General features: G+C 42.2%; 2 non-coding genes and 2 pseudogenes across 2 annotated transcripts; all 4 read left to right on the forward strand.

The window, feature by feature from the left end:
• The first annotated feature begins 6,437 nt into the window (after positions 1–6,437).
• LOC140286209 (U2 spliceosomal RNA) lies at positions 6,438–6,527 on the forward strand (annotated as a pseudogene).
• Positions 6,528–6,829: 302 nt separating this feature from the next.
• Positions 6,830–6,963, forward strand: LOC140286212 (U2 spliceosomal RNA; annotated as a pseudogene).
• A 411-nt stretch (positions 6,964–7,374) lies between these two features.
• On the forward strand, positions 7,375–7,488 carry LOC140286213 (U5 spliceosomal RNA). Its single transcript, XR_011911076.1, has one exon. It is a non-coding gene; the product is annotated as a U5 spliceosomal RNA (small nuclear RNA).
• A 275-nt stretch (positions 7,489–7,763) lies between these two features.
• LOC140286197 (U2 spliceosomal RNA) lies at positions 7,764–7,951 on the forward strand. The gene has a single exon (XR_011911074.1). It is a non-coding gene; the product is annotated as a U2 spliceosomal RNA (small nuclear RNA).
• Positions 7,952–10,810: the final 2,859 nt, after the last annotated feature.

Here is a 10,810-nt window from a genome sequence, read left to right on the forward strand (position 1 = left end):
CACACTCGTAAATACCAGCCTAACCCTGTCCCCCCTAAAGTGCACCTATCTCATTATAACAAGCCCACCATTGTAAAGAGGAATTTAAGAAAACAGGGCAGGGTGGTACCTTGCAGCTCGGTCATTTGCAGGTTATACACAGTAACACTCAATACAATGCATATAAGAATTATTTTCCATTACATTCCTCCCTTTTGATTATAATAATATCATTATATTAATCAACCCAAAAGAAACAAGGAAAATAATAACTTTATCTGTAAAACATCAGCCTGCATTTGCACACAACGTGAGTTTAAAATAAAGGCATCATAGTAATAAAGAGTCCAATGATAAACAATCAAAACATGAACAATTAAACATGATTATCTTCATCCCTCTCTAAGTCAGCGTCACTAGAGGAAAAATTTTGAAAGCAAGAAAGTTATTTGAGTCATTTGGTCTTTTTCACACTGTTGTTTAGATGGACTACATAAAAGGATGTCATCCACATACTGCAAAAGAGCAGAGCCTGTGGTTGATTGAAGTTAATCCAGACTAGCTTTGAGGGCAGCATTGTAAATAGTGGGACTTTCACAGTACCCCTGGCATAACCGGGTAAAAGTCCAAGATCTCCCTTCAAACTAAAAAGCAAACCAAAATGGGCTATCAGGGTGCACTGGCGACAAGTCAACCACTGAGAAAAACTGTGCATCTGATGTAATTTGAGACAAAATAGTGTGTGGGTTGGGCACAGTAGGAGCATGTGGCTGAACTGCAGCATTCACTGCTTGGAGGTCCTGTACAAAACGCCATTCATCTGGCTGGCCAGCATCTTTAATCTTTTTAACAGGAAACAATGGAGTAAGCACAGGTGAATTTTCAAAAGGAACAATAACGCCTGTTTTCTGAAAAGATTGAAAAACAGGTTTAATCCCTTTAATTGCTTCAGGCTTAAAAGGGTATTGTTTTTTACATGGACAAAAGTCTGATTTAGGGGTGACAATTACTGGTTCACAGCCTTTTATCAACCCCACATCATATTTGCTCTTAGCCCAAAGATCATTGGGCACTTCAGCCAACATGGGTATCGAAGACAAATCTGTTTCAGATAAAAAACATGCTTCAAAATGTGATTCTGTGGTAGGAATTAAGTCCACAGTTCTTTGACAATGCATTGTACTCAAAAATGTTTTTTTCTATGCTGACAATCGTTCAGAAAACATCAAATTTGGATCAGCAGGTGAAACGGTCCACTCCATTTCTTTCTGACATGTCGCAACAAACTCTCCCACACCTTGTCACTGCCAGTGTGTACGTTTGGCCAAGGAAATGTGAGGGCGAGTACCACAAACATTAAAAAAATCGAAGTGCTCTGGAGTGAGCGACACAGCCAATAAAGTAGGCGCACATATTTTTTCACTTCTTCTCATAGTCATTGTCAGGCCCCAAAGAAATGTGTGATGTGCAGTGCAAATCAGTAGGTTGCATGAAATCAGAAAGGGGTGAAACTAACGCTTTTGCTTCTTCCACTAGTTGTTGTGAAAAAGGAGAGCTGGGAAGTTTCCACTCATAAGCATATGTAAGTGCCGATGAATCAAACTGCACTGCTGTGAAAACTTTGTCAGGCTGTAACATAACCTTAACACCCTCTGGTGTAGAAGTTAAAATAATGCCTAATTTACACATGAGATCACAGCCCATCAGGTTAATGGGACACAACTCTGATAACAAAAATGAGTGTTTGAAGGAGAGCTCATCGGGAGTGACAACACGCAATGGGCATTGTCATTTTCTCCTTCACAACCTGGCCTGATGCAGACATACAGTAAACGTGGTTTCCACTTAACTTTGGAGGACAATCAAACTCCCCTGACGTCACTACTGATGAACATAAGTTCCTATATTCTGAGAGAAATATCTTTGCTCTAGGACGGAAATAGCATGCAAAACTTTACTACGTGAATCACAGTCGGCAAGCGTTGCTTCACTACACAGAGCAGGAAAAATGTGTGAGTGTGTTTGTGCTATCACCCATTAGTGGAGGCTCCGCTGCCGCGTGACGTCCAGAACCTGCCTCCCACCCTCAGTCAGCCTTTTGCCCAATTTCATCACTTTTTAGCTGTGGACAGTCCTTCTTCCAGTGTCCAGTCTGGCCACAGTAAAAACAAATATTCGGATCACAGCTCTGGCGTGGCCCATTTCGACCTCCTCTCCCACACGTCCACATCTTCGACTTCGGCCTCGTCCTCTGTTTACACCAACTGCGTAATACATGGTCATGGTTGCCAAATGCAGCTCCTTTTCACACTTGTCCCTTTTGGTTGTCTTACGCGTCTCAACTTGGTTCTGAGCATGGCGAGCATATCGGCGAACGTCAGCCAAACGAGGACCCTCACACCATCCCACGTAAATGTTCTTTACTTCAGTGGCGACATCTATATAATATTGTCTGGGTCCCGTTAAAACATGTATTTTTCCCATCTAATTCCTTGTTTGCTTTAAAACAAGTATTCCCCATTTTCTATCCCTTCAGTAGCCAACCAGTTTGTATGGAGTACACTGGAGCAACTTGACTGATCAGTAAAACACTGCTTTTGTTGTCACCGCAAGGCTTCCCCCGTCGGTTGTTTCACTGAGACACTACTGAGTAACTACAACTCAACACAGTTTATACACATAACATTCATATACATACTAACAAACAAACAAACAATAATTTATCGCAATTTTCTCATCTCTGTTTGAACGTACACCCAGGTAAATATTCCTGTAGTCTTCTCATACCGACTATGGACCCATTCATTGTTTAACTTCACTGTTTTGCAAATCCTAATTGAATATTACACATTGACATTGAACTTTACTGGATAAGCAGGTCTTCATTGCATTCAGCAGCCTATATGTGAGCATCTATGTGTAAGCTGTTCTTCTTTGCATTTATCAGCAGCAAGCAATTCTTCACTGCACATGCATATGTAAATAGTAAAACAATTCCAATGTGTTAGCGAAACCTTCTATATCACAGTGGTTTCTAAGATCTATTTTAAGTTCTTTGCCATCAGTGAGATGACATAGTTTACAAAGTGTGTCAAATTATCACTGAAGATCTTTTCAGGAATTTCAAATCTAGAAATGAGTTATTTTACGCGTGATTTTGCTACTGAGAGTGCATCTGCTTGTGCACATGGAAATATTTCAGACCATTTGGTAAAAACCTCTGTTGTCACTGAGCAGAATCGTTTCCCTTAACATTAATTTAGTTCAATGAAATCTACACAATAATGAAATAATGAAATACAAACAAATATGTTGAAAAAGATACACTGGCTTAGGGAATTATCTTCGTTTTGGTCTTAGATTGCCCTGTGGAATGTATTTTGCACATATTTGACCTGCTAGACAAAACTTTATTCATTTATTTATTCTAAAAAAAAAAATTCAATAATTAGTAAAACCATATGCTGTAAAAACCTTGTTCATTATTGCTTCCATCCCTCCTGTTGAGACATGACATGGTCCGTGGCTCAATACTGCAGCATATTTAAACAAATTCTTTGGCAGTATGGTTTTCCTTCCGGTCATTCATACGAGTCTATTGTAGATGGCAATTGAATAACATCTAATAATGCTAAAATATTTGTAGTTTATACATTTAGCTGTGGATGTCAACATACCTGTTTTTCCAATGCTGTGTTAACACATGTACAGTTGAGAAGGCATACTGACTGTCAGTGTAAACGTTAACAACCTTTTTGTTATTTAATTTACAAGCTTCAGTTAAAGCTACCAATTCGACTGCTTGAACAGAGTAATTTTTTGGTAGTGGTTGTTTTAAGAAAACTTCAGTTTCTGTTACTACTGCAAATCCTGTAGCATTTGTGCCATCAGGGTTTTTTGCTTGACCTGTTGAATAAATATAGTTATTTCTGCATTTTCATAACGTATATCAGTTAAGTCTGGCCTGGGTAAAACACTGATGGTTATTTCTGACATGCAATCATGAGGCTTTCCATCTGTGGGGTAGGTAGCAGTGTGGATGGATTAAGTGTAGCACATCTCTCGACAACAAGGTGTGGCTGTGAAAGAAGAACTGTTATGTAGGAGAGATGTCTGGTAAAGATATTTTGTTAAGTAACCATATCACAGCCACTGCATGAGGTACCTTAAGTGTTAATGGGTGAAATAACACCATTATTGTTGATGCCTGCACTGCCAATGGCTTCTGGCCATTGATTCAAAAGTACAATCTCGTCCCTGTTTCCCCCTTTCAGTGGACACTGGCCCCTAATTACCGCAATTCAGCAGGGGGTCTTTCATTAGGAGTACTGGACTCCCCCGTGCACGGTTTCAGCTCCGACCCTGGAAAGCGGAAAAAACGTTGAGATCTGGTTTGAGGACCCAATTGTTGAGAAAAGTCTCTCAATGAGACTCAGAGTTGCTGGAGTCAGTTAATGCAAATGTTTAATCTTGCAGCAAGTTCAAGAAGGTGTGTGTGTATGGGTGTATGTGTGCGAACGTGTGTGAGTTTGTGTGTGTGAGAGTTTAAAGAACCTGTTATCCACAGGCAGGTCTTAACTAGTATGGCACAGGTCCAGCCTGTCTCATCTTTTTTGGAAGGTCCAGCGCTCGGCCGTAACCCTTCTGTCTGTTTGGACTCTCACATACATTCGGTTAATCATAGAAAAACGAGAACAAAACTTTTTAGCCCCTTAAATTCATAAAACAGACATGGTGCAGTTATTTCCATTCTAGAAAATAAGAGTAATCACCACCATTCCTATAAATTCTGGATATTCTAACAATCTGAATCTTTTTTAAATGTTCGATGAAGCCCTTTGCTGTTCTGTTTAGAGACTCAGCTGATCATAAACCAAGTTTTGCTCTTGAACCAAGCTTCTAAACTCTTCACCTTTTTCATTTCTCAGTTAGTATTCACTTTAAAACTGATTAAAAGAAAAATTAAATGAATGCCTATCAACAAATGTGGGATCTAAACTCTAGTTCTTTCTCTAAAATAATTTCCTTTCTCAATTCAGAAATGTGTGTGTGTAAGTCACAACACCCGTGACACCAAAACGGCTTTCTTTTCTCTCTTTTCTCTACACTCTGCACTGTGAGCACACACACCAAATCAGAAAGGCTTTTTTCTCTCTTTTCTACATTATGGACTGTGGGGACACAAAACCGCTCTCTCTCTTTTTTTTTTTTGTTTTTGTGCCAGGGCGTTGTCTCACGTATTAGATTATGCTTAAGATACGAATGGGTTTATCAGTCACATCAGAATCCATACATACTGATCCTCCCGTAATAAAATGGTCGGATCTTATCAAACACACTTTGTTTCTTGTGACAAGTCAGCCAAACAGCGTATACACGTCAAGACACTGAATCAAGTTTGCCACAAGAACTCATAAGTTTGGCAGTATTGCTCTGCCGTCAGCAATCATACACCCATTTTATTTTCATGAGACATGTGCAGGCACCTGTTCATCTACTGTTCTATCACTATGAATTAGTTTATCTATTATCAATAAGGATACTTCTACAACTACTATCAAAGTATGTCCGGACTTCTTATGTTGTCAGTTGCTATATATGAATAAGTGGGTTGCTACTGAAAAGCATTAAGCATGTCACACAGCCCAAACATATAACATTTCAGGACACACCACACAGTTAACAACCACAGTGAAGCGTGTCAAAGCCCAAACATGTAACATTCAACAGGACACTTACACAACACATTCAAATCAAACAGTCAGACAACATACAAGAACATATACCCCAGCCGGCATTGCTCCCTGCCTATTTTCCTACAACTCACTATGTGTGCGCACACCTTTATTCACAAACTCTTCAACTTATACTCTTTTACCGAAGCTGCTACAGCTCGATTGGCCAAATACCCTTAGATCCTATTTCGGTGAATTTGACATCTGCCTTGTATGTAACAGATTAGCGGTTTAGCAGTTTTAATTTAGTTTGAGTGAAGGAATTCATTTTATAGCAAAATCCGAAATCGTGAAGAACTCATGAAAGTAAGCTTATTCTCGGATTCCTGAAACATTAGATTTGCTCTTTCTTTTACTGCAAAGTACAACGTTGAGCAGCACTAATGAGTTGTTTCTATTTTTGGCAGGCTTTACCTTTGCGGATGAAGCCCTTTCTGTCTGTGCAAAAGAAATCTTGTTACTGTGCAGAGTGACTTCTCTGAGTAGAGTCGCCTTACTTGTTGCGACTGTGCCGATGTTCGAAGCTGGAGTGCAAAGTTGTTGCTTGAATGGTGCTCGCTGGGGCGTGTGGTAGTGTAAAGTTATACCATTTAAAAGGGCTGAAGAGTGCTCAGTGCAGCGGGTGGGCGGAGGTGCAAAGTGACACTATGGCCATAAAAAGAACACCGCTACAAGTGCGCATTGTGCCAGGAAGGGCCCTCGGACGTGAACCAGTGGACAGTTCTCGCTTCTCGGCCTTTTGGCTAAGATCAAGTGTAGTATCTGTTCTTATCTTCTTAAACCCCAGCTGGTCGAGGCGGATGGCCACCCTTCCTGAGTCTGGTTCTGCCAGAGGTTTCTTCCTGTTAAAAGGGAGTCGTTCCTTTCCACAGTTGCCACAGGCACGCTCAGGACGGGAGATTGGACTGAAGACACGTTTCGGTGCAATCTGTTGGTTTCCTTAGCTAGGATATTAATTTTTTGAATTGGCTCTATATGAATTAATTGGATCATGATTACAATGAATTGAATTCCAATTGGCTTGAATTGGACTATATTACTTAAGTGCCTTGAGATGACAATTGTTGTAATCTGGCGCTATATAAATAAAATTGAATTGAATTGAATTGAATTGAATGTCTGATATGTCCTCTATGCGAGACTACATATTAAATGGATTTGTATCAATAGGAGTTGAAAAAGGAGCTTGCTCCGTTCACTCCAAGCATCGACCCGGTACTGCAGTGCCGCTGGGAACGGTGCGCTCTCCTCTGCTCTTGTGAAAAAGCAAACAGCGGTGCAGGATGGAAGTTTCAGGGAGCCTAAGATGAAACTTTCTTTTAATCTGCTGATAAAAGAGAGTGAATGCGAAGCAGACTTTAACACGGTTCTGGGAGCGAGCCGAGTGCAGGCTAACTGGGAGAATTGCTTGAAAGAAACGCGACACCGAATGAGCAGTCAGATCAAAGCCTCAACACGGTGTTCCCGTGTTGTTTGTGGCTGCCTTGTCTTTTGCACAGAGTAAAAGACAAGGCAGCCATCGAATATGGCCCGATTGTTCCTACTTGGTCAGCCGAGGAGCAAGGGGGGGGAGCAAGCGTCTCAACCAAGCAAAGCTCACCATGGGGAAGGTGGCTATGCCAACTAGCCTGATGCCCTGCTCCCGCAGTGATGGATAATCATACACTGGTTTCTCTTCATAATGTACAAGTCTTTCGCCTTTTACTAAAGACTTCCGTGTAGAGCAGCACTAATGAGTTGTTTCTATTTTTGGCAGGCTTTACCTTTGCGGGTGAAGCCCTTTCTGTCTGTGCAAAAGAAATCTTGTTACTGCGCAGAGTGACTTCTCTGTGTAGAGTCGCCTCACTTGCTGCGACTGTGCCGATGTTGCTTGAATGGTGCTCGCTGGAGCGTGCGGTAGTGTAAAGGTATGCCATTTAAAAGGGTTGAAGAGTGCTCAGTGCAGCGGGTGGGCGGAGGTGCAAAGTGACACTATGGCCATAAAACGAACACCGCTACAAGTGCGCATTGTGCCAGGAAGGGCCCTCGGACGTGAACCAGTGGACAGTTATCGCTTCTCGGCATTTTGGCTAAGATCAAGTGTAGTATCTGTACTTATCAGTTTAATATGTTATATGTCTATGCAAGGACTACATATTAAATGGATTTTTATCAATAGGAGTTGAAAAAGGAGCTTGCTCCGTTCACTCCAAGCATCGACCCGGTACTGCAGTGCCGCTGGGAACGGTGCGCTCTCCTCTGCTCTTGTGAAAAAGCAAACAGCGGTGCAGGATGGAAGTTTCTTTAATCTGCTGAGAAAAGAGAGTGAATGCGAAGCAGACTTTAACATGGCTCTGGGAGCGAGCCGAGTGTGGGCTAACCAGGAGAATTGCTTGAAAGAAACGCGACACCGAATGAGCGGTCAGAACAAAGCCTCAATACGGTGTTCCTGTGGTGTTTTTATAAAATGCGGTGTAAAAAAAGGTGTGAATGCCCCATAGAAAACTAAAAGGTGGAGCGGAAGTGTTCGGCTGCAAGAAGGTGTGAATGTCCGACTATATTTAGTGAAAAGCAGGTGAAGCAAGGTCTGAATGCCCAACCTTACATCATCAAAAGCGAGATCAGAGGTTTTTGGCTGCAAGAAGGCCATAGTTTGCCAAAAGCGGGTGAGGTGCGAATGACCGACTAAATATCAACAAAAGTGGGGGCGGAGGTCTTCGGATGCAAGTGGGTGTGAATATCCCACCATACAAGTATGGTGGAGAGGAAGCTGTGAATGGCCGACCATAGTTTGCAAAAAGCGGGTGAGAAAATGTGCGAATGTCCAACCATACATGATCGAAACAGGGTGTTTGGCTGCGACAAGGTGTGAATGTCCACCCATAATTAATGAAAAGCGGGCAACAAGTAGGTTCGAATGCCATACCATACATCATCAAAAGCAGGAGTGGATGTGTTCGGCTACAAGAAGGTTTGAATGTCCGAGCATAGTTTGTAAAAAGCGGGTAAGAAAAGGTTCGAATGCCCGAACATACACCATCAAAAGAGGGAGCGGAGGTGTTCCGCTGTAAGACGGTGTGAATGTCCGACCATAGTTGGTAAAAAGTGGGTATGAAAAGGTGCGAATGCCCAAATTCGGCTGCAAAAAACTGTGTTCGGCTGCAAAAAGGTGTGAATGTTCGACTAAAGTTTGTAAAAAGCGGGTAAGACAAGGTGCGAATGCCTGACAATGTATGATCAAAAGCGGGAGCGGAGGTGTTCAGCTGCAAGAAGGTCTAAATGTCCATAATTAATTGCTAGAAAACATGAAAGAAAATTTTCGAAAATCAATCCGCACATGATCATAAGTGGGAGAGGAGGTGTTCAGCTGCAAGAAGGTGTGAATATCCTACCATAATTGCTGAAAAATGTGTTAGAAACGGTAAGAATCCCGGACCATACCTCATCAAAAGCTAGAGAGGTGGTGTTCGGCTACAAGTAGGTGTGAATGTCTGACTAAAGTTCAAATATATTAACAAAAGCGGGAGGAGAGGTCTTTGGATGAGTGGTTGAGAATTTCCAACCATAATCTATAAAATGCGGTGAAAAAAAAGGTGTGATAGAAACCTAAAAGGTGGAGCGGAAGTGTTCGGCTGCAAGAAGGTGTGAATGTCCATCTATAGTTGGTGAAAAGCAGGAAAAGCAAGGTCTGAATGCCCAATCTTACATCATCAAAAGCGAGATCAGAGGTGTTTGGCGGCAAGAAAACGGGTAAGGTGTGAATGACCGACTAAATATCAACAAAAGTGGGGGCGGAGATCTTCGGATGCAAGTGGGTGTGAATATCCCACCATACAAGTATGGTGGAGAGGAAGCTGTGAATGGCCGACCATAGTTTGCAAAAAGCGGGTGAGAAAAGGTGCGAATGTCCAACCATACATGATCAAAACAGGGAGCGGAGGTGTTTGGCTGTGACAAGGTGTGAATGTCCACCCATAATTAATGAAAAGCGGGCAACAAGTAGGTTCGAATGCCCAACCATACATCAACAAAAGCAGGAGTGGATGTGTTTGGCTACAAGAAGGTTTGAATGTCCGAGCATAGTTTGTAAAAAGCGGGTAAGAAAAGGTGCGAATGCCCGAACATACACCATCAAAAGAGGGAGCGGAGGTGTTACACTTGAAAGACGGTGTGAATGTCCGACCATAGTTGGTAAAAAGTGGGTAAGAAAAGGTTCGAATGCCCGAATATATACCATCAAAAGCGGAAGCGGAGGTGTTCGGCTGCAAGAAGGTGTGAAAGTCCGACCATGGTTTGTAAAAAGCGGGTAAGAAAAGGTGCGAATGCCCGACAATGTATGATCAAAAGAGGGAACGGAGGTTTTCGGCTGCAAGAAGGTCTAAATGTCCAACCATAATTTGTAAAAACCGGGGAAGAAAAGGCTCGGAAGCCCGACTATACACCATCAAAAGCGGGAACGGAGGTTTTCGGCTACAAGAAGGTTTGAATGTACGACCATAGTTTGTAAAAAGCGGGTAAGAAAAGGTGCGAATGCCCGAACATACACCATCAAAAGAGGGAGCGGAGGTGTTACACTTGAAAGACGGTGTGAATGTCCGACCATAGTTGGTAAAAAGTGGGTAAGAAAAGGTTCGAATGCCCGAATATATACCATCAAAAGCGGAAGCGGAGGTGTTCGGCTGCAAGAAGGTGTGAACGTCCGACCAAAGTTTGTAAAAAGCAGTTAAGAAAAGGTTCGAATATCCAACCAAACATAATCAAAAGTGGGAGCAGAGCTGTTCGACTGCAAGTAGGTGTGAATATCCACCCATAATTCCTGAAAAATGGGTAAGAAAAGGTGCGAATGCCCAACCATACATCATCAAAAGAAGAAGTGGATGTGTTCTGCTACAAGAAGGTTTGAATGTCCAACCATAGTTTGTAAAAAGCGTGTAAGAAAAAGTTCGATTGCCCGAACATACACCATCAAAAGAGGGAGCGGAGGTGTTCCGCTGTAAGATGCTGCGAATGTCCGACCATAGTTGGTAAAAAGCGGGTAAGAAAAGGTTAAAAAACCGGACTGTACACAATCAATAGCGGGAGCGGAGTTGTTCGGCTACAAGAAGGTGTGAAAGTCC

This window comes from Leuresthes tenuis, unplaced genomic scaffold (genome assembly GCF_036924035.1).
Source record: "Leuresthes tenuis unplaced genomic scaffold, fLeuTen1.0.hap1 SCAF_77, whole genome shotgun sequence".
Classification (NCBI taxonomy): domain Eukaryota; kingdom Metazoa; phylum Chordata; class Actinopteri; order Atheriniformes; family Atherinopsidae; genus Leuresthes; species Leuresthes tenuis.